General features: G+C 46.4%; 1 pseudogene; it reads right to left on the bottom strand.

The window, feature by feature from the left end:
- LOC128967230 (von Willebrand factor D and EGF domain-containing protein-like) overlaps positions 1–27,838 on the bottom strand; it is a 193,543-nt pseudogene that overhangs the window by 34,916 nt on the left and 130,789 nt on the right.

Below are 27,838 nucleotides of genomic sequence, written 5' to 3'. Positions count from 1 at the left end.
GGAGGTGCCATTGAGAGCCCTGTTGGAAGCCAAGTCATCAGCTGCTCTGAAACAGGAGTACACACTAGAGAGTGCAAAAAGAACAGAGCCAGGCGGTGGCGTTTGGTCAGCTAGGTGCTGGTAAGCTCCAGCAGCGGTTGCAGCCAGCTGTCTGTTAGGTGTTCAGCTGTCATTGCAGCCATCACACACAGTGCTTGCTCCCTCCCTCACCGTGCCATGAGGAACCACACAATGCGGATTTACGCCAGGCTGCAACTCAGAGGAGCACGCAGGGAGTTAGGGCAGGGAAAGGCTCTGGCTACAGTCTGTGCAGGGACAGGAGTGATCAAGGCTGCTGTTTGTGTTTGAAGCCTGGGCCCTTCATCGAGGTGCTCACCAGAAGCCCCTCTCCTGTCTGGCACTGCGGTCTGTAGAAGCCCTGGGGACACCTGCAGGGGTCTGGCTGCACACAGACTCCTCCGATCAAGGACACAGGGTCACACACAGCTGTGTGGGAAGGGGAGAGGACTGTGAGGCTTTGCCATCGTGAAGGCTTTAGAGCAGGCACTCTTGCTGGAGCAAATGGCAGGAGATAAGTATTGTGCCCAGTTTTGGGCTCCCCAGTCCAAGAGAGACAGAGACCTGCTGGTGAGAATCCAACAGAGAGCCACAAGGATGATTTGGGGACTTGAGCATCTCCCCTATGGAGAGAGACTGAGAGCCCTGGGGCTGTTTGTTCTTGAGAGGAGAAGACTGAGAGGGATCTGATCAATGTCTATCAATAGCTGAGGGGTGGGTGTCAAGTGGAGGGGGCCAGGCTCTTTTGGGTGGTTCACAGTGATAAGAGAAGGAACAATGGGTTCAAATTAGAAGATTTCACCTCAACATGAGGAGAAACTTCTTTACAGTGAGGGTGACAGAGCCCTGGAACAGGCTCCCCAGGGGGGGTTGTGGAGTCTCCTTCTCTGGAGAATTCCCAAACCCACCTGGATGCATTCCTGTGCAGACTACCTTAAGTGATGCTGCTCTGGCAGGGGGATTGGACCTGATGATCTTTTGAGGTCCCTTCCAGCCTCTGATATACTGTGAGACTGTAATTTCTAGTACTGCTGTGACACTTCAGGGAAGCCTTGTGGTCAGGTGTGCTGCAGCAGTTATTGGTTGCTGATGCAGTGGGAGCATTTCAGTGGGGCTTGAGCAAAGCTTAGGCCATGAAATGAAATAGAATTTCACAGTTTATTTCTGATGCCTTGCTTTGAGTGGCACAGTTCATTTGCTCCTGCTCCAGTATCTTCACCAAACACTATCCCAAGGTAGTAAACTGCAGCCACGCTGCACACAGCCTGGATCAGCTGGAGATGGGATTTTAGCTGTTTGCTGCTTTGCCTGAGTTCAGCAAGGCACTGTGGCACTGCAGGGAAGCTGAGGAGGTATGCACTGCAAAGCCTCCATTCCTTCTGCCCCACTTAAATGCCAGTTCCCACAACATAAGGGCTTGTGCATCACCAACAAAGCCACTGACTGGGCTCCCTGTGCCTCTTGGTCTATCTGTTATTGCTGTAGATGATAAAACAGGTACTAGGAATTAAAGCTGTCTTGCAGATGTCAATGCAGCCAGTACCTGACTGTTGAAGGAAAAAAAGTATTAGAATTGCAAATGAGTTTAGTTGGAAAGTCAGTGTGTGAAGGATAAATAATCTGATAAAGTTTTCATTGAAAAGCAGAGTGACACTTTAAAACAATCTTTTTCCTTCTCTTCCCTTTGTCTTTCAGTATCTTAGAGAGTAGCCCATTAAATAAATTAAATACATTTCATCTTAAATAGATTAAGGGTCACTAAAATGTTTCAGATGAACTAAAGGAGAAATAAAAAGTCAATTTGGAAGAGAAACAAAAAAGAAATTGTAGTCTAGATGAGACACTTTTCTGACTGAGTAGCAGTCACTTATGAAGTAAAATGGGCTTCCTTCATTGCCAGTGGTGGCTTTGGACTAGCTGCCTCATTGTCCCAGCTGGTCCTCAGCTGTACACACTCTGTCAGGATCTATATTTCCATTGGTAAAGTCTCCTAAGTCTCTTTTTTTTTTTTTTTTTTTTTTTTAGGGGTGTTTCTCTATCTGTGTTCATCCAGAGAGCCCTATCAGACCACCAGAGGCAGGAAACTTTGACAGTACCCACAAAATACTCTGTGTGGTGCACAAAAAGCAGTGCAGGAGGAGTGCCCAAGAGTCTTTCACCTGGAGTATTGACAGGCAAACAAACCCTGCTGTTGTTCTGGGTTGGAGATTACTGCTTCTGCTGCTGTTCCTTGTCCTCCTCATGCAATAATCCTGTTCAAAGCCATCCTGAAATACATTTGCAGAACTCAAGGGATTAATCTCCAGCAGGAAAGGAGGAGATAGTGGGCACTGGAATAGCTAGTGGCAATCCCAGTCATTTGCTGTGGATCTCAGCTAAGCTAATCTCTGTGTCCTCAACAGGTCTGTGTGGCAATGCCCTTTGCTTGTAGCAGTCTGGCATGTCAGCACGTGCAGGAAGAGCAATCGCCCCGAGGGAGGTTGAAGTGGCATCTCCCACCCTCCAGGAAGGGTAATGCAGGCTGAAGGTGTCCCAGTCAGTTGGTATGCACTGTGGCAGGACAGGCTGCCTCTGTAGCCTTGAGCTCTGGCGCTCATTAACAAACTCCTTGTTCTTGCTCTAATATTTCAGTGTTCTGCATGCCTGCTCCCAGGTGAGTGCTGCACCTGCTGTGCCTTTGGAGGAAGAGCTTTTAGCACTTGGACCCTGAGAGGAAAGCTTGAGCTCTATCTGTTCAAAACAGGGCTTACAACTGTGAGTAGTGCTGATGAGAAATCCCTGAGTTCTGACCCTGTCCTTGCTGTTCTGCACTGCTGGGTGGAGGTGGCTTTTCCCTGAGCATGCACACTTCTGTGGATGCCTTTTGTAGGTACTCAGCAAGTATGAGGCAGGAGGAGCAGTGTGAATTTTGACAGCAGGGGGTGAATGGTTACCTTCTCCTTGCAAACTGGTTTTTATTCTGTCTGGTGCAGCCACAAGCTGTATTCTGGAATGGAAAATTGAATCCAAGAGCTGGTTCCCAGCACTCTCAGTTGCCACTCTCTGTTTCTGAGCTCACCTTTCCAGGCCCACCTTTCTTCCTGGATTAGAAGTGCATGTGCAGCTGCTAACTTGGCAGCAGGAGCTGCACCTCCTGTCTCCTGTTCTTGTCCTGACTTAAACTTCTATTCCTGTCCTTCTATCCCTGTCTCCATAAACTATATTTTAAAGTTCAGATTTGACTGCATACCATTTTAAACCACCAAAAGCCAAGCCCTCCTTTCTGCCCTACACCATGAGAGAATTGTGCAGGATTAAAAGCCATGACCACTGGAAGCTGCACAGGGGCTGAGCACTGTGGATGGCTGCTTTGCCCTCATCTCTGCCACTGCAGGTGTTGGGGCTGAACTCACACTCTGAGCTGTCTGTGAGCAAGACCAACAAAGAGTGAGGTTGTGTCCATGGCAGCTGTAAATCAACACATCTCCAGAGCCCCAGGGAGAATTGTTCTCCTTTGCAGAAGCTACCTAGTAGGGCTGCAGCTTCCAAAATGGTGAACAGCTTGATTTTCACTTTTGTGCATGCTGAGGACAGACTCCAGAATCACAGGAGCTTGAAAAGCTGCAAAAGGCTTATGTTTGTGGGTTTCTGTGTGTGTGCTGAGGTTTAGATGAACACCCAAACTTGGGAGTGCTTACACACACTCAGCCTGCCAAGGTTTGGCTTTTCGCTCCGTCTCCTGTTTTCACATTCTGATTCTTTAACCCATTCCCATTCTGAGTGCTGAACTGCAGGAATCCCATGGATTTGAGGCAACAGAAGACATGGCAGCCCAGTCACTGCTCTCCACTTACCTGTTTCACACCAGGGGCTGCTCCATCCCTTGCTGCACTTGCACTGATCTGGTGCCACACAGACCCCTCCATTGTGAGAGTGTCTGCTACACACCACTGGAAAGTACAGAAAGGATCCACATCTCTGACTGCTCTGCTACAGTGAAGAATGCATGGCCTGAGCTCAAGAAGTGAACTAAGGGATGAATCTGTCCCCTTCCATGGTGTTCTTCCTCTCTGAGAAGTTTTGCACCTCAAGTTCCTTGTTTTTTAAGTATTCCAGGTGCCGTGGTTCAGAGATACAATGATGCCCCTGCCAGGGGCAGCCTGCTGTTCAAACTAACAGTGAGGAAACCACCCAGGGGTCACCACACAGCTCCTACAGACGGTTTGCAGGCTGAGCTTTGCCCCAGACATTCTGTGTATGGAACCACTTTGGTGACTTGTGTTGCACACTAACATGGCTCCTAGAGGCATGACTGTGTTTTTGTCTTCTCCACACTGGTACTACTGCATTTGCTCACACAGACTGTCACGTCAGGAATGTAGCTACAAATATCATGGTGGGGTTTGCTTGGTTGGTTCTGTTTGCTCTTGTTTGCTGCTTCTATTTTTCCCAGAAGCACTTTTGTGTAGGAAATGTTGCTATAGATGTGCATGTTTTACCATAGCACAGCTACATTGCTGCTAAATGCAAGTTCTGAAGTGGGTTAGCTACTGCGCTACCTCAGCCACACCATCACGCCATGGTGGAACTTGGAAGGGACCTCTGAAGATCGTCTCGTCCAGCCCTCCTGCTAGAGCAGGTTACCTAGAGTAAAGAACATCTAGGAGGTCTTGGAAACTCTCCTAAATTATCATATCGTATCATATCATATCATATCATATCCTTACTTTACTCAATTGTGATTTTTAAGGGGAAATATAGAAAAATAAAATGGCTCTTTGTGTGTTTGTTTTGGGGTTTTGTTTGATTTTGTTTTGGTTTGGTTTCTGATTTTGTGATCATTGGCAGGTGAAGTGAGGAGGAGGTGCTGCAGGGCTCCACACTTGCTGGTTTCACAGCGAGGGCCAACAGAGCCGTAAGGACAAGAGCAGGTGTTCTGGGCCAGACAGGTTCCTCCATGCTCACATGGAGGATCACACTGTGCTGCAGGAATACAATGGGAACAAACCCAAACAGTTCAGAGATCACATTCTGTGTGCTTATGAGCACAGCTCTTGTTACTGCTTTCTCCATGACATTTTAAGAGTCCAAGTGATTTGCCTACTGAGGCAAACACTGCAGTAGGGGTCACATTAGTAACACAGAACTAACTAATGAGTGGCTGCATAGTATCTGCATGGGAATGACTTTAAGATCATCATAATGAACTTCTGAGCATGCATATTCTGGGGGACCCATTTTAAAGTAGCTAATGCCAAGGACATTGCCCATTCCTCTCTACAAATGTAGCTGGTGGGTGTTCAGTAAGCCCTAGCAGTTGCCAGAGGTTGCCCTGTAGCAGAGGTGAAGCCTTTCTTCTGTACAGAAGAGTCCTGTGGGGATTTGTCAGCAAAATGATAAACATCTAAGCAACAACTTCAATGTTTAGTAAGCAGTGTGAGGTCTGGAAACAAAGCAGCAAGTTGGATACTGACTCCATGACACAGTGCAACGAGCAGAGTCAGTCTGTGGGAGGGCACCAGCAGGTGTGCTGCACATAGCTGGCACTATGGCACTGTGACACTGCTTGGGTTTTTAAATGTGACCGTTGTGGGCCTAATGTCTTTATTGCACAGGGAGCCTGGAAGGTTTAACTCCCTACACCTAACACCAGAGGTAGATGCCTGACATCCGATGTGTGTCTGTAGCCCTCCAGTATGAGGTGGTTTTGTATGGCAGCTGCAGGAGAAGAGAGAAGATAATCACTGACATTTAAACAGAAGTGCTGTGTGCAGCCAGAGAGCAAGCCATGTGTGTCAGCTGGCACTCACCTTTGGGGAGAAACCCACCTCACGCAACAGAATGAGAAATATCTTTCCTTGCAGTTGGGGAGCGGATACAGAGAACAGTGTTGCGCTTTGGCAGACATTACTGGTAGAGGTTTGTCTGTTGTGATGGATGTGAAGCTAGGCAAGGTTATTCCAAGGAAAATGCAAAATGAGGCTAAAGAGATCTGAAACAAAGCATCATTCATTTTAAGGGCTGTTGCAGGGGAAAAAAACCCCAACCCTAATGTAGCACATTTTGTCTTAAAACTGCAAATGGGCTGTTTAATTGGAAAGCTAAATGAAGGGTAAATACTTGTGGCAGCATGTGATTTAAATGAAGTTCATGTGCTGAAGACCTCCTCACCTCTCCTGATTATCACCAAGACTCCAGATAAAGCCATTGCATATGCACTTTACTGTCCAGTTGCAGTTAAAAGGACAAGCTCCAAGAAGATACCTTTAAATAAAACTTTTTTTGACATGAAGAACATTGCAGAAATACATATGGAATTAGATCTGCCCTTCAGGTACTTCAGTATTTACATTTCCTATCACCACACAGCTTTAACTGTGACATTTCCAAGGCTGCATTAAAATCACTTCAGGATTTGACATGCCCAGGAACAGAAAACTCACTAGATACAGTTTAGATCCATCTTGTGCCTACTGAGGATGTCATTAAGCTAAATTTAGTTCTGATTTGATGGGCTGTAAGGGTTAGCATTTGTGATTCTGCTGAAACTTGAAGCGTACAACTGTGAGGAAAAAAAGAATTTAACCCTCCCCCCCATGTTAGACAACCAAATGGATCTGATTTAGGTCCATTTAAGCAGCCAGGGTTAAACTTTCCCAATGCTTGTGGAATTCAAGCACTGGTATCAGCTGTTGGAGCAGGCCAGAGGCTCAAGTGCTTGGGATTTTGTGCTATTAGGGCAAGCAGCAGGTAGCAGGCTGTGCTGAAGTAGCAGAAAGAGAGACAGGGCAAGGCACAGAAGCTGTTTCACAGGGAGCTGTTACTCCTCTGAACCTGCACTGCTGTGTTTGTACCCAGCACTTGTGCTGAGGGGCTTGCCCTAGATCTCAATCAAGTCAGCAACAGAGATGGGGCTGTGACAGGAGGATGCTGCCCATCTGCTGCCCATCTGGACCACCTCCCCTGGGCTCAGGTAAGCACAGGCTTGGTTTGTAAAGGGATTTCCTTGTGACTGGAAGTCAACAGGAGGTGCCATCAGTTAACATCCTCTGGTGGAGACAGGGCAATGCAAGACCTGGGGAAAGTGTGGCACTACTTTGCAGTGCAGGAGGTGTGGTTGCCTCTCCTGTAGGAGGGTGGCTGCATAAAGGCTCGGGGTGCCCGAGTGCTGTGCCAGGCTCTGTGACACTCACACAGGTTACGCTTTCCTCCCCCTGGCTTGTAGCAGCGCTTGGGGCAAGCCTGGCTGTGCTTCCCAGCTGGCCTTTACATGGGGTGAGATGCAGCTGAACTGTCAGACAAGAACATGGTGTTTGGGATATTAAAACATGGAGCTCTTATGGTGACATTTAACAGTAAAATGTTCAAAACTATTCCATTACTGCTGAGTGGCAGGAGATAAAAACTGATTGTGGCTGCACCGTGAGAGCAAGAGCAATATCCACCTGAGAGATATCTCCCCTGTGATAGAAATGTACTGCTTGTATCAGAGGCTTTTCCAGAGCTTCCATCTTTCATCTGCAAGAAGGAATTCTTTTCTTCCATGAACATTTGTAAGTAGTACCGAGGTGCTGCAGTTCTCATACTAAGCAGGTTTGGCTGGCACAAAATAGCAGGAGAGGGGAGAATGTTGCTGCAAATGGTCAGTCCTGCTGTCAGGTGTGCAGCCTTGGCATTTACAACCTGGAGGGGAAAGGGAGAAGCCCATTACTGTTTTCTTTGGAAGGGTTGTTGGGAAACATCCCAAAACTCCTTTCCCCCCTTCCATTAAAATGGAATTATGGACTTTTTATAAGCTGTGTACAAGCACTGTGGGGGTGCTCAGGAGTACCAGGTGCTGTGTTGTTTTCTGCCTCTTTGGGAGCCCCAAGAGCAAATGGCTCCCAGGATAGAGTTGTTGCCAAACAGCTCAACAGTGAGCTGCTGGGCATGCACCACTGAAGTAAGGCTCAGAGGTGTGGGAGCATTGCCTGCAGGGAAATCTGACAGCCAGGCAGGTCAGCACAGGCTTTGTGGAAGCTGTGGAGTCTGCCTGTCTCATGCAGTCCCTGTACACTATTCATTTTCTTTCTAAGATGCGTGAATCCAGTGTCCTAAATGTACAGATGAAGTCCAAACATGTGCAGCACAAGGGAGGCAAGGAAATGGAACAAAGTTGCCAGTTTTTCCTTTGGAAAAGTTGTAGTATGAAGCCTTGCTTGTGCCTGCAAAACACACAGACAAGGAAAGCAAACACAGAGTTAAAGCTGTGTTAATGCAATTAAAACAGCTCATATGCAGATTTAAATAGTCCAGCAGTGCAGAATCCAGCTGTGAAAGAAGCACCCAGCCCAGCAACACAAGCGCAGACCCCGTGCCTGCTTGGGCTGTGCTGCTGCACTTGGTGTGTGACATGCCAGCTGAGTGCTGCTCTGCAGGTGTAACAGCAAACACAGTGTTAGGCATTGTTAAAAAATGAGTAGAGCACCAAATGCCAGACTTTATTATGGTCTCTATCCCTGTGAGCTGCATCTTAAATACTGTGTCCAGGTCTGGTCCCCCAGCTGTGGCAAGGTAACTGGAAAATGTGTCCAGGACAAGCACAGTGCCAGGAAAGCGTTCTACAGGGAACAACTGAAGAGGTCTTTGGGAAAGACATGGTGTGAGGGGATAGGAGACCACAGACCCAGGTGTGGCCTGGAAACAGGATGCTGTTCAAAGGCATCAGCTTGCTGGTTGGAAGGGTATGATCCATGACTTGCTGAGAGACTGTTCTGGGCAGTACTCCTATGTCTTTCCCGTGTACTGCCAGACATAGGACATAGGGGAAGGGCTTTCAGAATGATTTGGTACAGTGTTTTGGGTGTGAAAATGTCAGGAGAGATGCATGTCAGCTACCTGGGGTTTTTTTGCCTCATTTCACCCATCTGTGCATCCTGAGGTTGTGGTGCTTCCTCAACTACTCCATCTTTCCTGTCATTTTGAAGGCTGTTTGATCTGAGTGGTGTTTTTGTGGTGCCAGGGCAGTGCAGCATTTTACCTGTTGTGCAGAAAGCAGGACTGCTGCAGTGATAGAGTTCCCCTTCCCTTAGAAAGCACTCTGCAAAGCCTGGCAAGTATCTTGGTTTCACTGACAATGTTTCTAAATAGCATCACTTTGTCTTCCACAGAGATCTCAGGACTTTTGTGACTACTGAAAATCTAGAAACATTCTAGTCCTTAATTAGCCCAGAATGATGTTAAATCATTTTCTGTATTCTACAGGAGAGTCTTTGAATTTTGAATCGAAGTTTTAGTAACCAGGCACTGCCTACTGAATGAACTTGGGGTTAGAGAAATAGAACCAAGGATGATGGAAAGTTGGCTTAAATTCTTAACTTTCTTCAGTCTTCTGTTCTCTGAGGGGGAAACACACCAGTGATGCTCAGAGTAGAATGCTTTGTGAACTTCAAGCCTGTTATGGAATGGAAGGGACAAGTTCCACCTTAGGGCAATCAAGAAGTACAACATCTGCTCTCAGATGGTGCCATAAGCCCAGACCACAGTGAATAAACTGAGAGCTGAGGGAAAGGACAGCATTTGTTTCCTTCTGCAGTGAACACATTATCCCTAAAGCACAGGCCCTCTGTAGAGTGGGGAACAGAGGCAAGGAACTGCTGCAGGGGGACTCACAACACTAATGTGTATTTCAGGGCATTATCCTCAAGTGTTACAAAGTGCTCTGTTACAGGTGCCACTTGTAATGCACTAGAAAGAATATCAGAGTCATTATGAAAGCAATTCAGTTTGGACTAGTTATGCATCATTACAGTACTGTTTTTTTCACTCAGCTGGCACAGTGAGCTGGGATGTTTCTAGTTCTGTCTTCTGACACTTGTGCATCCTGCTCTGGCAGGTGAGAGCTGCTGTCCTGTAAAGCTCTAGGGATGCACCATAGGAATGCCTTGGGTCTGTGGGATTTATCCTTTAACAGGGCAGTCAGAGTGGAAGCTAGGCATTTAGAAACCTCCCTCGCCACCAGAGGAACTCCTGGCTAGGTTTGCTCCATGGACACCAGTGAACATCTTCTGCAAGATCCAGGAGATCCAGTGCAGGCCCAATCTCCCTAGTTAGCTTTTGTTATTGAGCAGATGATGCTGACTGTGTCCAAAATCATACTCTGAAGTGAAGTTTTTCAAGGCCTTCCCTACTTGTCAGCCTGTTAATGTAGGCCACTAAGAGATGGTGATGTTGCCTTTGTGCAGGAAGGTGAAAGAGCTCTAGAAGCTGAGAACCTGGCCAGCTGCAGGGAGGGGCATAGGAGTGAAGAGTAGAGCCATGAGGAACTACTGCATTTCACCTCATGTGCAGAGAAAGTATCCTCTGGCAGAGCTAAAAGAATCAAGACTGTGATGCCTGTTAACATCACAGCAAAGTGGGCAAAAGCGAGGTCCTGCTTTGTTGTAGGGGACAGAGGTGTCAGTAGTGAAGGGAGGGATATCGATGGGAATGGCTGAGAGCATCTGAAAGCATCTCGAGATGCCTGAGCATAAGCCAAACACTGATATCTGGGTGTGTTCTTCTAGAATAAGGTAGGAGGTTAGACCTGATGATGCCCAGAGGAAGACAGAGTAAAGGGAGAGGGCTTCCAACTGCATCCTAGCGTGGAGACAGAGGGGCTTGTCCAAAGAACATGAGACCTATAAAACATGGGTGATTGACTTTAGAAGAGAAGTTATTTCCTGCATGCTGCTTGTTTTTCCCTACCAGTCCTCCAAGCCTGATTTTGAATCTACACGACTGGAAACCCCAAAAGGTACATTTTCTCACCAGACAAACATCACTCAGCAAAGAGTTTCTCTCCTTCACATATTTTCAGACCCTCTTATGAAGCAGAGGTCACATTTCCTCAGGCTCCACAGGTACTAGAACCTGCTACCACTGGGCTGTGGCTTTCAACTCAGTGACTTTTGCTATCAAGTAGGTTGGTGACAGCTACCAATAGTGCCTGAGACTGTTGACATTTTTGCTCCCTTGCCATGGATGTTGCATCAAAGCCTGAAGATTTTGCAGATGTTGGTCTCCTCTAAGCTTTGATCACTTGCTCACTGTTGCTGCCTCCTGCTCTTAGAGGGTTCTGCTCTTTTGAGGGAAGTCAGTGCAATCATGGTGGCATCAGAAGGTGCTGATACCTGAGGCTATGACAGGCCTTCATCCAAGGAGTTAGCGTCATCCTTCAGCTTCATCTCTCATGATCAGTCAGCTGCATCTGACATGGGAAAAGACATCAATGGCTGGGTGCTCTAAAGCTTTCTGGCCATCCTCCAGGGAGCTGCTCACAGGTGCAGGGGGGTTCAGGATGAAGCAGAAGCAGGGAGCAGATGGATTTATCAGCAAGTCAGGTGGCAAGAGACAGATAAAGGATGTTTGTGTGGTGTTATCAAGCCCCAAGACAGAGAATGCTGTTGTAATGAAGTATTTCATCCTGAGGGCTCTCCAGAGAGATCTGCAGCCAGAGAGTAATGGAAGAACACACCTCAGCTGTGAGGGAGGGAAAGGCAGAGCTGGACTCATGCTTTAAGGACCGCACTGATGGGCACACAAAACGCACACAGAGCAGCCCTGTGCTCAATGGCATCAGCACTCATTTGTGCATGGGCCTGGGCTTTGGTGGGAGGCCATTCTGCAGGCCAGCTTGCTTTGGAGCTCCCAGCATTACAAGCTAATTGGTACTTTTCCAGCTCCAGGTATAAAACCAAGGCCAAAGCCAGGGTATTTTGTGCCAACCAGCCTTAAATCCTTCAGAAAGGACATTGCAGAAATGTCCAAAAGGCAAAAGTTGTGGTACCCACGATTATAGTGACCTTTCCTTGCACATGTCGTAATGTATCTGCAGCACTGCATGCAGCTCAGAGGGCTGCAGCATTGCTGGGGGCTTTACACCCCCATGAGGCCATGCTTACTGCAAGGAGTCTCCACGCAAGGTCCTACAGAGCCCCTGTGCCTCTCCACGCTGTGCACAGAGCACAAGGATCTATGTGCAAAGGAGGATGAAACAGAGGATGCAGGTACTGCTGCTTTGTGTCATGAAAGGCCAATTGAGACATCAACTTGTGAGAGGGATCGCAACAAAAGTTGTAATTAGCGATGGCCGAGTCAGGGCACTCATGCTCTCAACAGTGGGCTCAGTACTGTCGTTCGAGGGATGTGTGGTAAGCTGTCTGATAAATAACTCAGTATGTTGTGAAAACCTGTCTGGTGCTATCCCTTTCAGATGCCAAGTTCAGTTCTGTATTTCAGATAGCAGACAAATGTTGAAGAGTAATGGTTAAAGTAGGAGAAGAATGAGTTTTTGCTAGAATGTGGTGAGTAGAGAGACTGAGCCAGTTTCACTCTTGACCACAGAAGTTCTGCAGGTTTTCAAAAGTAATGACTTCAGCTGAGTGACTCTGGCCTTAAGCAAGAGTAAGGGAGATCACAATCTGTCCCTGGTTCCAACAGATTAGATAGCATCAAACCAATCTCTCATTTCTGCAAGTAGGAAGAGCTCTGGCAAAGCTGCAGAATGTTTGTCTGTTGTTTTGAAACATAATTGGCTCTGAGCACGAGAGCGAGCCCAGCTAGAAAGCTCTCCACATTTATCATAACAAATCATTTTAATTTGGAGAGTGGTTAGGCTGGAAGTCACAAAAGAATGTGAAGGAGGATTTGCCCTTACCTTCACGTGAGATCCCATCCCTGCCATGTCCAGTGGGGCAAGGCTTACACCTCCGCCTTCAGATGCGTGGCACCGCACTCTGCCCATGCCTGGCACAGCAGCACTGGTGCTGGGCTTTGGGGGGTCCCTGTGGTACACAGCTGTGCTGTTTGCTCTCCTGGCTGCTGTGGCCTATGCTGGAAGCCTTGCTGGAGGAGCAGACCCAGCAGGGACAGCAGCACTCTGGGCAGCAGTACCCAGAGCAGAGCCCATTGCCCGGAAAGGGGAGATGAGGTGTGGTGCCAAGGGAGTTGCTCTCTGCTGCTCCCATGCAAATCTTGGGCTGGCTTCATCTTCAAGGCTGCAGCCCCTGCAGACCACCTCCTGGCAAAATGGTCGTGCTTGGAAGGAGCCTGCTGAACACCAGGGGGCCTGGCAAGGAAGGAGCTGGTATTCGTGGCACCTTGAGAAGGGGCAGACTGTGCTGGGCTGGCTCCGTGCTGGCTGGGGTGGAGCAGGGCATGGGCTGGCACCTGTGGCTCTGGCTCCTCAAGCAGGGCAACAGCAGCTGCTTGACTTCTCTTTCCAAGGAGAGGCTGTTGCTCAGGTGCTTTGGACTCCATGGCAGGGTTCTTCACCGGCAGTGCCTGAGTTTGGGAAGCCTTCCCCTTCGTGGTAAGGGCTGGGATGTTAATGGCTGTGGGGCTTCTTCCCCGAAAGAGTGGAGCTTTTTCTCTCAGGGTTTGGAGCTGGGAAAGAGGGAGATGTGTGCTTCCTGATGTCTTTAAAATGTCTACTGCCTTCAGTCTTGCTGCCAGCAGAAGCCACATGGCTTTGGGAAAGTCTTGAAACTAGGGGAGAAGGCAGATATATGGATACATTTGCTGGGCTCTCATTGAAGGAACCACAGTGAGCCTTTAGCTAGTGAGCAAGCGATAGAACACAGCTCTAGAAGTGAAAGCAGTGAATCTCTCCCCTCTGCTGCTGCTTGCCATGGAGGTGAGGCTGTGTGGTCTGCTGTGAGCAGCACCAGCACCGGCAGCAGCAGGACTGAAGCCCACCTGATGGTAGCTCAGGGGCTAGATGAAATACCTTTAGTTGGGCTTAACACCAAGCCTAGGGGCTCTGAGAAGACCAGCTGGTATCGTCTGAGGTGCAGTCCTGGCCTACAGGGCTGGTACTTGCCATGCTGGGTTACTAATTTTGGCTTACGCTGGGCCATGAGGTTTTGGCACTGTGTCCTTTGTGTGGCACCCCCTCCAGTTCTTAACCACCTGAGCTAAGATTTGCCTCTTACAGACTGTTTGTTCAAGCTCTAGCAGTCTAGGAGTAAGATGAGGCATTGCACTTTGGGACAGCCAGATATCAGAGATAGAGACAATGTTGAGATGGTCCTTGGCAAGAGTGTGTCCTAGAGAGACTCTAGTGCCATCACATTGGTGTTTGACTATGCAGTGCTTTTGTAGTCCTTGTGGCAAGGGGAAGTTTTAGGAAGGCATTTAAAGGAGACAAATGAAAAAGCTTTGTTAATGCTGTGTGCAGCTCCCTCCAGACGTGAGGGGCAGCATGTAGGAGAGGCTGCTGGTTTGTAAGTGTCACCTCCTTGTTACAGAGCCAGCCACCTTTTCAGTGGTGTAAGGAGGGATGATAGATGGGGAGAAGGTGGTCTGCGAAGGGCCTGGAAAGTGGAGAAGAGTAGTTTGAATCAATACTTTCAGGAAGATTAATGGCCATCTGCTGACTCTAATGAATGGAAGAAGCTATTTTTAACAGGTTCTGGCATACTCACTCCATAGGAAATGGAATATATTGGATCCTGCACAAAAAACCCTCGCTTGGTCCTATGGGTAAGCCTATGCAGAATGTACCTCTTCCTTTTCAAAATAAATATTAATCACTTTCTTATAACTCCTGTTGATGTGGAAACTAGTCACAGATATCAAGCAAAGAGATTAAGATACTTGGCAAAGGTCAGAATGAAAGCTAGAGCATTGCCTGGATCAAAGCAAATCCTGGCACCCACAGTTGTGTTTGCCCAGCTGATAAACAGTGGTTCTGCTGGTGGCTGATGATTGGTTACTGCCCTGGTGCATAATGTTCTGGAGTTTTGCAGTGGTACTGGACTGAGCTGTGGCCATCAGTAGGTAAATCCCTGGTGTTCAATAGAGCAGGAGGTAAACACATGGATTTTACCAGCCCGAGTGAGGCTGCTGAGTGATGAGGTACACAGAATGGAAGAGATAGTGAAGCAGGGAGAACATCAGGATATTTTAAAATTAATGAGAGCAAGATGAAAGAAGTAACCCCATGGAAAATGATCAGTAATGGATGATCATGACTGCCTTTAGAAAATTCACTTCAAGAGCAGAAATCAAGAGGAGTGATGGTGAAGGGCTGAATGACCTCTGACAAATTTCCCAAACGAGCCCTGATGATAGCTTTGTGCTCATTCCACTCGGTCATAATTAAATGGGTTTTCCTCCTAACTGCATTTTAGTGAGGGGATCAGACTGACTACCTGAGAAAGGCCTTTCATTTCTTTATCAGAAGATAAAAGTGATAAACCCATCCTGCAAATAAGCTGCAGCCTTCCTTCTAAGGGGGAGCATGGTGCTGGAGTGTGTCTATGAGAAGGCAATTTCTACTTCTCCAATAATGTTACCAGTGAAGAGCAGTGATGCACTTTGGTTGTTCATTATGATGTATACCCATCAAGGTCCCTCATGCATTCTGAGGAGGCCACACCACCTCAGAAGATATTGGTGTCATTCACAGCTGGTCATTAGTGTCCTCGCAGCTTTCAGCACTTCAGATCTGTACTCACGGTGCCTCTGTGCAGTTTATGTAAGGTTAGAATACAATGGATTTTTCTTCTGGAATACCTGAAAATGTCTTTCTGCAGCCTTCCAGATATCTAAATAAGGTAAACCAAAGAAGTGTTCCAAAAGCTGCAGACTCAGTGTCTGTAGTCAGCAGCTTTCTCAAATCCTGTACAACTTCAATTTGTTTCCTTGCTGTCGATCAATAGCTTCAAACGTATAAGCCATGATCAATGCTGAGCTGGGATTGTGAGCATCTGGCTGCCCCTGTGCTGCCTCTGCCTGATGACACATTGGGCACTGTGTGTTTCCTCTCTTCTGAGTTCCTGGGGTTTACTTTAGGGTTTGGCTGTTATTGTTTCAGGGTTTGGTGGGTGCCTGTCCATTCACAGGATCGTGGGGACAGTTATTCCTGCTCAGGTTACAACTGCTTCAGAATCCTGTGGCTAGTTTAAGGAGTCATAATGAGCACAGTCCAGAGCATGTGCAACTTGTCTGGCTCTAGAGCTGTAACATTTAGCAGCACAAGCTGTCTGGTACATTTCTTGTACAGAAGAAATGCTCTTCTGACACATTTCACTTCCTGGGCCATGAGGATGAGCAGAGGGCTGGAGCTCCTCTGCTATGGAGACAGACTGAGAGATTTGAGGTTGTTCAGTCTGGAGAGGAGAAGAATCCAAGGAAAACTTACTGTGGCCTTCCAGTATCTGTAGGGAGCTCCAAGAAAGCTGGGGAGGGACTTTTTAGGATGTTGGGTAGTGATAGGACTGGGGGGAATGGAGCAAAACTAGAAGTGGGGAGATTCAGATTGAATGTTAGGAAGAAGTTCTTCCCCATGAGGGTGGTGAGACACTGGAACAGGTTGCCCAGGGAGGTGGTGGAAGCCTCATCCCTGGAGGTTTTTAAGGCCAGGCTGGATGTGGCTGGATGAGCAACCTGCTGTAGTGTGAGGTGTCCCTGTCCATGGCAGGGGAGCTGGAACTGGAAGATCCTTGAGGTCCCTTACAACCCCAACAATTCTGTGATTCTATGATTTAAAATTTGATACACAGACCAGCTCAGAAACCTAATTTGAAAGGTCAAGAAAGAATACAAAAGTTGCTCTGGTGTAAGAAGCCTTGTTACTGGAGTATTAAGGGTCACCCCATTTCCCTCTGTACTTCCCCATGCCAGTGTTTTGTCCTGTATTTTCTTGGTGAGAAGGGGGAGATGGAGCAGCTGTCAACAGGAAGCTCTGGGAAAATTCTGGTTTTGCACCAGCTCTTAATCTGCTATTTTATTTGCTTAAGTTCTGGCATAACTTTCTTCTCCAGAGTGTTTAAATCCTAAATCTTCTGGTTCACCATCCAAGCATATCCTAACAAGTCCCTTTCCCAAACATTTAGAAATATAACTTTGTTTCTCTCTTCCTTGCCTTTAAGCATCCAGAGTTTCCCCACACTCAGATGCTGGCTGGACTTCCCAGTCACTGCTGTCCATCCTGAGTCACAAGCCGTGACTAACAAAAGAAATCCCTCAGGTCCTTTACGTGAGGTGCAGCTTTGCCTTCCCAGCTTTGATAAAGGCTGCACTTCCAAGATTACTTTTGTAGAAACAAAACCACTTTAAAGACTCCTTGAGTGTGGGATATCCTATCAATGTAAACAGGAACTGAAGTTGGGAGCTGCTGATGCTTGTGAAGAGGATCATGTTAATTCTAAGGGTCTGTGTCAGAACTTGAAAAGCAAAACGTGTTAAAAAGGGTTTAGGAGCACACAACACACTGGAAGCAGGCACAGGCAAAAGCTAAACCTCACTTTGGGAGCAGAGGATATGAGCAGTAACTTTTCAGTCAGAGGTGCCCAGAGGTGGAGTTAGCAAATCCCAAAGCTGTGTGTAAGCCACTAGATGTGTGCAGGCAGACAGGAGGCCCCTGCCAGACTTGTGCTGGGCTAGCAGAGTGAGCAGGCTGTGCACCCAGTGTGCCTCACATCAGCCAGGTCAGCACATCAGCAAAGCTGTCACACAGCTCTGGACCCTCCTGCTCAGCCCCCGAGTGAAAATTCTGCTCCCAAAGCACTGCTTCTGTGATGGGTAAATTGACTCCCTTGGTGTTTTAATGGTAAATTACAAGGTGAACATGGAGTTCACTGTCCCTCAGCTGTGTTTCAGCCTGATAGAAAGTGAGATTGTGTTGCTGATGTTACTGCTGAGTGGTTTTCTTCCCCTTCACCTAACAAAATCATGAGCAATAGGAATATCCTTCGGAGCCTACAGTACTCAGCTGACTGCAGCTGTTCCTCAGCTGCAGCTGGGTTTGGCTGTCCAAGGTGGCTGCAGCTGCACACACACAGCTCTGTAACACCATTCATCATTTGCAAGGCAGATTGGGTTTGTGTGCATGAAACAAACTCATTCTGCTCTAAGGCATTGCTTTTTGTGGAGCAGAAGCCCTGGGACCTCCAGACCGTTCCCCTGCTAAACTTTATCAGTCTCCCTGGATTCCAGCAGTGAGGCCCTTTTCCAGTTCTGGAATCTTGAAATCCTGTGAGTGTATGAGAAAATACTGCCTTGGGAAGAGGTGGTATGCTCGCTTCTGTTGCATTGAAGGTCTTTTGTATTTGCTTGCATCCCTGTTTAGTTCATTTGCCTCAAGGTTTTCAGAACAAACCAACACCTCCATTCATGAACTGATGCATTTCAAAGAAACAGGGGGCTGAGGGTAAGGAAGCAAACAATTCCTGATTACAGAAATCATATTGCATGTCAGAAAAATGTTTTCAGCCTTATCTCAAGGAATACACAATGATAAACCCATCCATAGCCAACAAATTCCAAACCATCTCCTTGGGAAGATTTTGCTTAGGTATAGTTCTTTCCTTAAACAAAAGATTTTCTATTCATAAAACTTTTTTTTTCTCAATAGAAATAATTATGATTAAAAGATTAACAAAAAACCAACAGCAACAACCAAGCAAGCAAGCAAAACCTGAAAGAGTTGGGGCACTCATACAGCTTAGGTTGGTTTGTGAATTGGGTTGGTTTGGTTCAGTGGGTGGGTTTGACTGTTTTAACTTTCCTAATGCTTTCTGTAAGTTTTCAATAGAAATTTCACCATCAGGGTCACCAGAGACATTGTGTTTTAAAATGATGTAAGAATTACTGATGGCAAAGATCTGAGCCTGCTCCCCAAGCAGGGTTTGCTTTCCCCTCTATCAATCTTTTTCTTTATCGGTATCCTTTTTTGTTTGTTTGTTTGTGGGTTTTTTTTTGTATTGTGTATGGAAATTCACAAACTAGCTCGTTTTTACAAACAAACAGTGTTTGCTCAAACACCTCTCCTACCTTCCAGTTCACTTAAGAATTTAATTGAAAAGTTCTCTCCTAGGGTTTGGAAAAACTCAACTTGCTTGATGTGCCTTCACCCCTCGCACAGGACCTTGCTCCTCCTGCTGCTTTGTTCCTAGACCTCTCCCTGTGCTCTTTATGTTCCTTGGCTCTGGCCCATTCTCTGCTGCAGTTTTCAGAAGTGCTCTTCCTGTGCTTTTCTCTGAACATCCATCTAACAAAACAGGAAGCAGAGGAGAGGAACTGCTGTGTTTCAAAGCACTGTGGATCACCGCCCCCCCTCCCCCCCACCCCCAGCCCCCTAGGAGCTGTTTTGTTGTGCCTTGTCCATCTCTCAGGTCTGAACTTTTACCTCTCTGCTTTGTGTCCTACCTTCTCCAATTCTTTGAGCCTGCAGCTGCATTATTTCAGCAGCAGAATTAAGATGGAGTTCATACACCAAAATGCTATATTCTGCTCAGGAAATGGCAGTGTATTTTACTTCTCAGCACTGCGAGGGATGGAAATATTAATAGAAGCAGTGTCCTTATCTGCCGATGCCTTGTGGGCCTTCAGAGTCTCTGATGGCTTGACCAGGTTGACAGCAACATGCATGACAGGCTAAATCAAGACAGATCATCTCCACAGCATCCCTGTCTAATGCTCTGAAACATCTCTGTAGAATCCTTCAGAGCTGTAAAAAGAGATGATAAAGAAAGTTCATAACATTTCTTCAAAAGAAAATCCTTAATATTGGTTCAAAGCCAAAATAGCTTGAATCTGGATAGTTTACTGCAATTCTCCTTGTAGTTGCTTGAAGTAAATGGTCTGAAACTGTAATTGTGTTGTTTGGGGCTGTAAACACATAAAATGAGTTACTTTACATATGAAAGTCATGAAACAATCTGAACTGTGCCTTGCTAGAGACCAGTAAGGAATCTGTTTGGATGTGGGCAGATAAAAATACCCTCAGTGAAATTGTGCTTTTAGGGAATTCTCCACAATTCCAGCTGTTTGGACTGACACCTCTCTGTAGTTCCTTTCTAACACAGAAAACAAAAAGCAAGGAATGTTGGCAGTCAATTTCCGGAGGGTACCTCCCTGTGTCAGTGTGAGCTGAAATTCCTCCCCCCCCCCACCGACAATAACCAGGCTAGCCCAGTCTGGAAGCAAATGAAAGCTGTATTTACAAAGCAGAATCTACAATCTATGATGAAATGTAATGAATATGTACAAATATACAAAATTCACAACATTTACAAATATATACAATCAACAGAAAAGCACAACCAATCTCCCTTTGCTTCCCCTCAAAGGAGACCCTTCCCAAAGGGGCCTCCCCCTCCCAGGAGCTTGCCCCCCAGACCTCCCTTGGACAGAAAGCAGAGTTAGTTAGAGCAGAAAGTTGTTAACTTAGCTGCCAAGGTCAGTCTGTGTTATCTTCAGCCAGAAGAGAAGAAGAAGAAAACAGCAGCCAGACAGCCCAGCAACTGCCCCCACTGCCGAACGCAGAATGTGCAGAGTGCCCACTTTGTTTTGAGTAATAGTTCTTAAACATTTCTATCTATCCAATGGAAGTGTTTAGAACAATTGTTATTTTGCTTTCTTGCACCCAATACTGACTTATTTATACTCTTTCACTTTCTCTGTTTTGAACTTTGCAAGGTAAAAAATTAAAAAGACAGTTTCAAATAATCACACTCCCCCAGGCTCTCAGCTTTATTGGTTAGCACCCACTTTAAGCAAAGGCCTTCGTGGCTGGTGCCAACAGGTTGGCAGTGACCAGTGGTGTGTATCTCCCACCTGGGCAGCACAGGCTGGGAGTGCCACAGCTCCTTAGGGAAGCCTTTCTCCCACCTGGGCAGCACAGGCTGGGAGTGCCACAGCTCCTTCATGGCTGTAGCCTGCCACAGCTCCCTGCAATTGGTGTCATCAGCTCCTGGCAGAGCTGACTTCTGCCCTCTGAACTGTGTGGTGGTATGCTGGGGACACTCCTGTCATGAGGCTTGCTTTGATGTTTGTAGTGTCCTCTTAGAAGGAACAAGCAGAGATTTGATAGTGGCACTTGGCTAGCAACAGGTTTGTGTTTAATTTCTTCCTCTCTCAGACTCTGAGGAGATATTATGGGAATTATTGTTTTGAACTCAGCAAGAACTTTGAAGCAAGCTGAGGTCACCTAGAGATTCAATGTTGTGACATAAAGAGCTAACACGTCCCTTTTTGGTTTTTTGGTTTTTTCATCCAGATATACGGAGGCATTTGGGAAAGAAGAAAGGAGGAAGGCTGAAGATTTACCTCTCCTGTGAGGTATTGCATTAGTCATAGACGAATATCTTGATTCAAATCTAGACTTTGAAGACAATGTTCTGTAAGTACTATCAGCAGTGTATGTTAGCATGGAGAAACTCTTAGCAGGAACTGTTATTTTCTAGTAATCTAAGAGATTTATCATCTCTTTATCACCAGTTGCACCACTGATAGAGCAGGGAGGTCTGGTGATGCTCTCCAGTGTGTGGTTCCACCCCCATGCCCTGTAGAAACAGTGATTTGCATTTTTGTCAAGGTAAATCTGAGAAACCAAAGGCTGGAGCAGGTGATCATGTGAGGCCTTTTCCAGTCTGGGCTATTCTGTGAAGTTCTTAATCTCATAATTTATCAGCAGGAGGATTCTTTTCTCCTGCATCCCAGAGGGTCAGCTGGCTTGTGTTAGCTGCAGGCTGTGGCTGTGTCCCTTCAGAAGTGAACTTGCTCTTTTGGGGGTGAATTTCACCTGGTTTGGTGGTGAATGTCACCTTGTTCTGCAAGTGCCATGAGTGCCACCCCATCTGTGGGTACCTGCTCATCAACAACCGCAAGGTCTCCTAACTGTGTCCTGAGCAGTGAGGAGTTTGTGTATTTCACACCTGGTTTTCCCTCCCTGGACTGTGCTTTGCTTTGCTTATGAGTCCTTTCTTTTCAGCTCCTGCTTTGCTTTTGCAGTTAGCAGCAAAACTTCCCCACAGCTTTAATGTGCCCCTGGTATTGGTACAGTGTGAGTTACTCACACTTTTAAAGGGCTCCTAAGTGGCTCTAACAAAACAGCAATCTCACCAATTTGTGGGAAACGGGGTTGGTTCTCTTTAAAAGCTGTGTGCTGTTATAGCTAGATGATGAAATGAGCTAGGAAATTTTAAGAGGAGATAATCTTGCTCTCTGTCCTGTCAACAGAAAAAACCTACGGGGTCTGTATGCTCCAGAGAGTGTTTGTTGGAGACTGAGTTGTTAGTATCACTTAAAAGTCATGATGGCACATTGATTGCTTAGCAAGAGGTGGCACATTCTTGGTGGGAGAAAAATGTAATCTGGACTTGATGTTCTGATTTAATGTAAATATTATTCATGGCACATAGCTGAGTCCTCTTCCCTAGTGGTTTTATGGCTTGGGCTTCATTGGTCTTCTATTGCTGAGCTGCATCATCTCCTAAATATATCATCTGTACTGGAAGCACTTAACAAACTCTGGATTGACAGAGGATATGGATCAGTGAACCTGGGAACCGTTTATCTTTTACATTATCTGAACATATTCTTCCTACCTTGCCTGCTTTAGTTGTTATGTTTGGGTCACAGCATAAACCACAGAGGCTTCTGCTGAGATTTGTCTGAAAACAGTTAATATTTCATTAGGTCTCCCTAAGGAGGAGGAAGCCACTAGGAAGGCTCTAAGGTTCCCTTTCTATCTTGACGAGGACAGGAGTGGATTTTCAGTGGCAATTACATAGTCAGAGGGTAGGAAAGGGTCACAAATGATCCTGGCCTTGGGTGAGGATTGCTGGTATCCCATTTGCAAAGCCATGTCCTTCAGGAGTCCAGATTTATTTAGAATGCCTTTTTGTGGCGTTTCTAACACCACTTCAGGCACCAATTCATCATGAGCCTCTTGCAGGAGACTTCATTACATTGTAACTGCCCATTCTGAAAAAAGGGGACATTTTGTCCTGAAATACACTAACTAGAGACACTGAAACAGGTTGTGGAAGGAACTGGCAGTGTCTACCATAAATGTCACAGATGAATTGTGGACAGACTTTCAGTGGCCTAAGTCAGAGGTAGTAGCTGGAAGCCAGGGAGATGCAAAGCTTCCTCATCCTGGATCCCACAAGAATAGCTGAGAGCTGTTCCCACACAGAGGCAAACCAGAGTGATATTTACTAATTGTCTGGCATTTCTGTTGTGCCTTCTTTGGAAGGATCTCAGGCAGCTTCACAGCTAATGTCTGCAGCATCAAAATACCCCTGCTTCCAAGCAGGCCTTGTAACTCACTGCATAAACCATGTCAAGAGGAATTAGTTAGGCACTGCAAAGCACCCTCTGACTCCTGAAGGTGTGTGCAATTAACCTAAACCTGCTGGCACACAGAGGTTGGGCATTTCAAAGCTCTGTGTGGGGTGTGCCTGCCTTTACAGGTTTGAAGACATGTCTTCAGGAGCAGTGCTGGGCTGGCTCTGTTAGGGTAATGCTGTTCATTTGTGGAGTCGCTTATGATTCATGCTGGTGTAAGGGAGAATGGAGTCTGGGTCTTGCCCTTTTTAATGCAAATCCATCACTTCTGTTAGATAAGAGATGGAAGGAGCCCATTATGTTCTTCAGTCATCTCTTGAAGTAGAACCATTTGATTGGTTCCAGGCAGTAAGAGGTGCCTCCTGCTGCAGTTAGCTCCAAGCTGAAACCTTGGGTTGATAACCAAAGCTCTTTCTGGGGCTGTTTATTTTTCAGGGGCAGTGATCATTGATGCATGTTAATAATGAGAGCAGTGAGTTCAAAGGGAAAAGTCAAGAATGTAAAGCTTCAGACTGACCTCTGGTGCTAGGCTGAGCCCTAAGTATTTAAGCACAGACATTCTTCTAACTCAACACATTCTGTGCTCCTTTTACATCCACACCTTGATGTGGATCCAGCAGCGGCACAAATGAGAAGGTCACAGAGGTCTCTGATGTAAACTCAAAGTGGATGCAGGAGCATGGTGCAGACAGTGGCACAGTGCAGAACACAGAGCCCACAAACGTAACACAGCCAGCAGGCACCAAAGTGTGGCCAGTGCCAAGTGTCTGCAGTGCTGCATGTTAGCTGCTGTGGCAGCAGAGCCAGCAGTGGTGTTCAGAACAGAAAAGCAGAGGTTGGTAACAGAGATCATAACAGAACCCTCTCCCTTGATCTTCAGCACCCTAAACCAGGAGAGGCAGAGAGAGCTGGCTCTGAACAAACGTTTTATGGGTGATGGATGTGGCACTGCTTTGTCCGACAAAATTGCTGATTTACTAATAGGAAAAAAAAATCTCTTGTGATGATACCAACCTCTGACCTGCTAAGGGAAGTACCAACAGATGGGTAGCTCTGTGGCTGTGAGTGATGGAAGCAGTCCAGAGAAATACCAGTGGCATCTGATGAGAATGAATACTGCAGCTTGCAGTAGCATCACCACGTCCCCCACAGAGATATTTTCATTTTCTTTGTGCCAAGAGTGTGACCAATGATGCTGCACTGCTCTGATTTAATAGATCTGACAAAGAAGTAAGAGGTATCTTCAACAAATGTGAGATGTGCTCAGGGAAGCCTGGGCAGATTGCAGTTCCTTAGACTTTCCTCTCTACTGCAATGGCAGCAAGATTAAGGGACTTCCGATCCTATCAGTCAATGTTTTTTAAAATGCAGGTTCCCTGTGCTATGGATTTGGGAGACAGAGGTAGTTTTTTACTTCTGATATGGGAATGCATTTTTTAAAAGAGAATAATTTCCCTTTATGTATGACTCCATATTGGCTTTGATACTTGTGGTCTCTTTCCTTAAGACTCATCTGGAGCACTTTAAGAACAGTTGCAACAAGTCTGGTTGATTTGAGCTGGTGCAAACTGCTGGTGGCTGAGCCATGTAAAACAGCTCAGTCAGAACAGAGCGAGGCCCTGAGCAGGTGCAGAGAGCTCAGAAACTTCTCTGTGGACTTGCACAGTTTGCAGTGGGTCAAGAACATCAGAAGATTGCCACCTCTCATGTGGCAGTGCTCTGGAAATGGTGCTTTGGTGATTATAGATCAAAACTGAAGGACTTTGGGGTGAAGCTCATCAAACACTGATGTAGGAAACAATTTTCTTCTGGTGTTTTTTTTTCTCCTCAGTACTCTACAAAGGCAGTTGGGTAACTTTTGTGGTTTCTGTATGAAGAAAATACTTATCCTTTAATCCTTAAAGCACAACAATTGAGTGTAACTTCATGTCAAAAGCATGCAATGAAATCAGAAAATAGGGATTAGCAAGAGTATTTTTAGATGAAAATGTGCTCTTCTTTCGGACTTGACTCAATCTCAGCACCTTCGCAAGCGCTGTGGCGAGGGGAAGAGGATTTGTTCTGTCTCATCTGAAGACTGATGGCACAGGTTTCAATGCAGAGAAGCTGTTCTATTAACAGGAGGATTTCACAGTAATCATCATCCATAACTGTACAGAAATTTAACTGGAAGTTCATTCTTTTAGGTCTGGTATCTTCTATTCCTGAGTGCTGTACAATGCCTCTGCTTCAGCTAGCAAAGCACATGGGAAAGGAAGTTAAGCTGATCACTTTGGCCATAAATTAGGACACACACAGCTGCAGCAGTTGCTTCCATCTCTAAATATTAAAACAAATGACTACTCTTCTTCAACCTTGAGGCACAAGATTCTCAGTGTTTATAGTGTGATATAATTGATGTGAGTGGAGGTGAGGTTCTAATGAAACAAAAAAATAAAATTCTCTTCATTCCCTCCCCAAAGTGCTCAAGCTTGGTGTTCAGCCACATTGCAGGCACAGATCCCTGGCCTCAGTTTGCATAGTCAAGAGGAGAAAAGAAAAGCAACCCCTAGCCTCTTGCTTTTGAAAGAAGCATGCATCAGCTTCAGATCTGAGCCTGGGTACACTTCTTAAACCTTGCCTGGAGTTCTGCATGACAGGTATGGATCATGGCAACTGGCAGCTCCTGTCTGTACCTCCCTTTACAGATACACCCCAGGTCATTGGCTGATGTTTGTAGGAGCAGGGTGGAGATCTGCCTGATTCACTGTGCAATACCTACAGATGTGCACTCTCTATTCTGCTCAACAGCATTCAAATGACCTTTGGGGTGTGCAGTGTGTATCCCATCTTCCCATTGAGGACAAAGTGCAGCTCTGGACAATGGCAGAATTGTTAGGCTGTTTATATGCAGAATGGTTTGTTTGGGTTTTCTGCTCAGCTGCTGTTCCAGCCTCCCCAAGTCACAGGAGGATCAATAGCTGGCTCAGTGACTCTGACAGGCTCAGTAATACTTTGTACATACTCATTGCTAGGGAAAGAAAAATGTTGGCTTTATTTTAGTGACCTTTAGATTGGGAGGACAAGCTCAAATCAATGTATAACTCCAAAGGATTGGATGATACCTACACTAAGGGGCAGGATTGCTTCCTCTCTGATAGTGTGCATGAAAAGCTAATCCCAAGGAAGCTGTCCTTGACTGGGACACAGCATGGGGAGTGAAGATGTGCTTGTCAAGTGCAAGAGGTCAGGGAACTACTTGACAGGTTTCAAGCCAGTCTGTCTTGAATACTTAAGAGATCTAGAAGGAAGAGCAAGGGATTTGACCTAGGAACTGCTATCATGAAGCAATGAATGTGACTCCTGGCAAATCCTTGTGCAGTAAAAAGAGGACATCCATCCAGGCTGTCCCTAGAGAAACCTACAGTGAATGAGGAGAATCTCATTGAGAGAGCAGGACTGGGTAACTGATGAGTGGTGGCTATGCTGTTGCCACTTTCTGCCTGAGGTCAGGACCCAGCTTTTCTTTGTCACAGCCAAGGACCTTTGCTGGTGATCAGTCCTTGGAGATTAATGGGACCAAATGAGTTTCAGAGCTCCCCATGGAAGGTTATTGCTCAGGCTCTGCATGGTACTAGAGAAATGCTTTAATTATCTGTTGCCTTTGGTATAGATCCTCTTGCATGACACTTTGTGTGTTGCCATCTGCACAGGTCGGCTTGCTGTTGCCTTGCAGCAGATGCACTAGGGAAGGAGGCAAGCAGGTGACACCTGGCACGTGTCATCTTCTGTGCCCCCTGAGGATGCTGTGAAATCCTAGGCCAGTGCTGTGGCAGAAGTACAGATGTGGTGATTCCTGCTGAGAGCTCTCTTGGTGGTACACAAGGTGGTTAACCTATTGAATTTCCACCATAGAGCCAGGTACCTCTGAAATGAGACCTGCTAGCTGCTCAGCAGGCACGAGTGAGAGAGAAGCCCTTCCATGCTTGCTTCCAAAGGATGTTGTGCTGTGAGGCCACACTAGCTCAGATTTGCTTCCAGCCTTCCTAGGCAAGAGCCACTGCAAACTCTGGAAAGGAGGAGTACCTGAACTGGGGTCTTGGGTGCAGATCCAGCCATTCCCAAGGAGCCCTGCTGGGCATCGCCTGCAGATGTACCCCACAGAGGGACACGCCAGGGAACAGGACCTGTTGGCACAGATGGTGGCATGGGGCACTGCTGCTGCCTGGCCTGCAGAAGGAGAGGGTTCAGATGTGTTCATTGTGAATCCACCAAAAGCACAGATAAAATTAAGCGAGCCCAGACAAAGCTTTACGACTGTTTTTGTTCTCTTAAAGACTAATTAATGCAGAGTGTTCCCAAACCTTGAGCCAAACACCAGAATGCCCTGTAGGCACAGTGCAGCACAACAGCTGTTTCTCGTTAAAGCAAGATTTATTAGTAGTCTAATTACATGTTTTCAAGTTTATTACTCAAAGTTGTTTGGCATTCATCATGGATAATATAGAAACTGTAATTTTCAGTGTAAGTGAAAGATTAACTGAGTGAGAAGCTGCATTATTTGACACTCTTTTGATGCTTTGTAATTGGAAGGTAATCATCAGCCCTTCCAGCACCCTGCCTGTCAAGCTCACTGTTTCTGATCTAGAAATCATCCTTCGTGTGTCAAGCCTTGTATGAGAGGAGCCTGCCTTGGTTATCTCTGAGCCATGTGCACAGTCCC

Source organism: Indicator indicator, chromosome 5 (assembly GCF_027791375.1).
Source record: "Indicator indicator isolate 239-I01 chromosome 5, UM_Iind_1.1, whole genome shotgun sequence".
In the NCBI taxonomy this organism is placed as follows: domain Eukaryota; kingdom Metazoa; phylum Chordata; class Aves; order Piciformes; family Indicatoridae; genus Indicator; species Indicator indicator.
The sequence above is the reverse complement of the archived record's forward strand: the minus strand, read 5'-3'. Positions and strand labels throughout refer to the sequence as shown.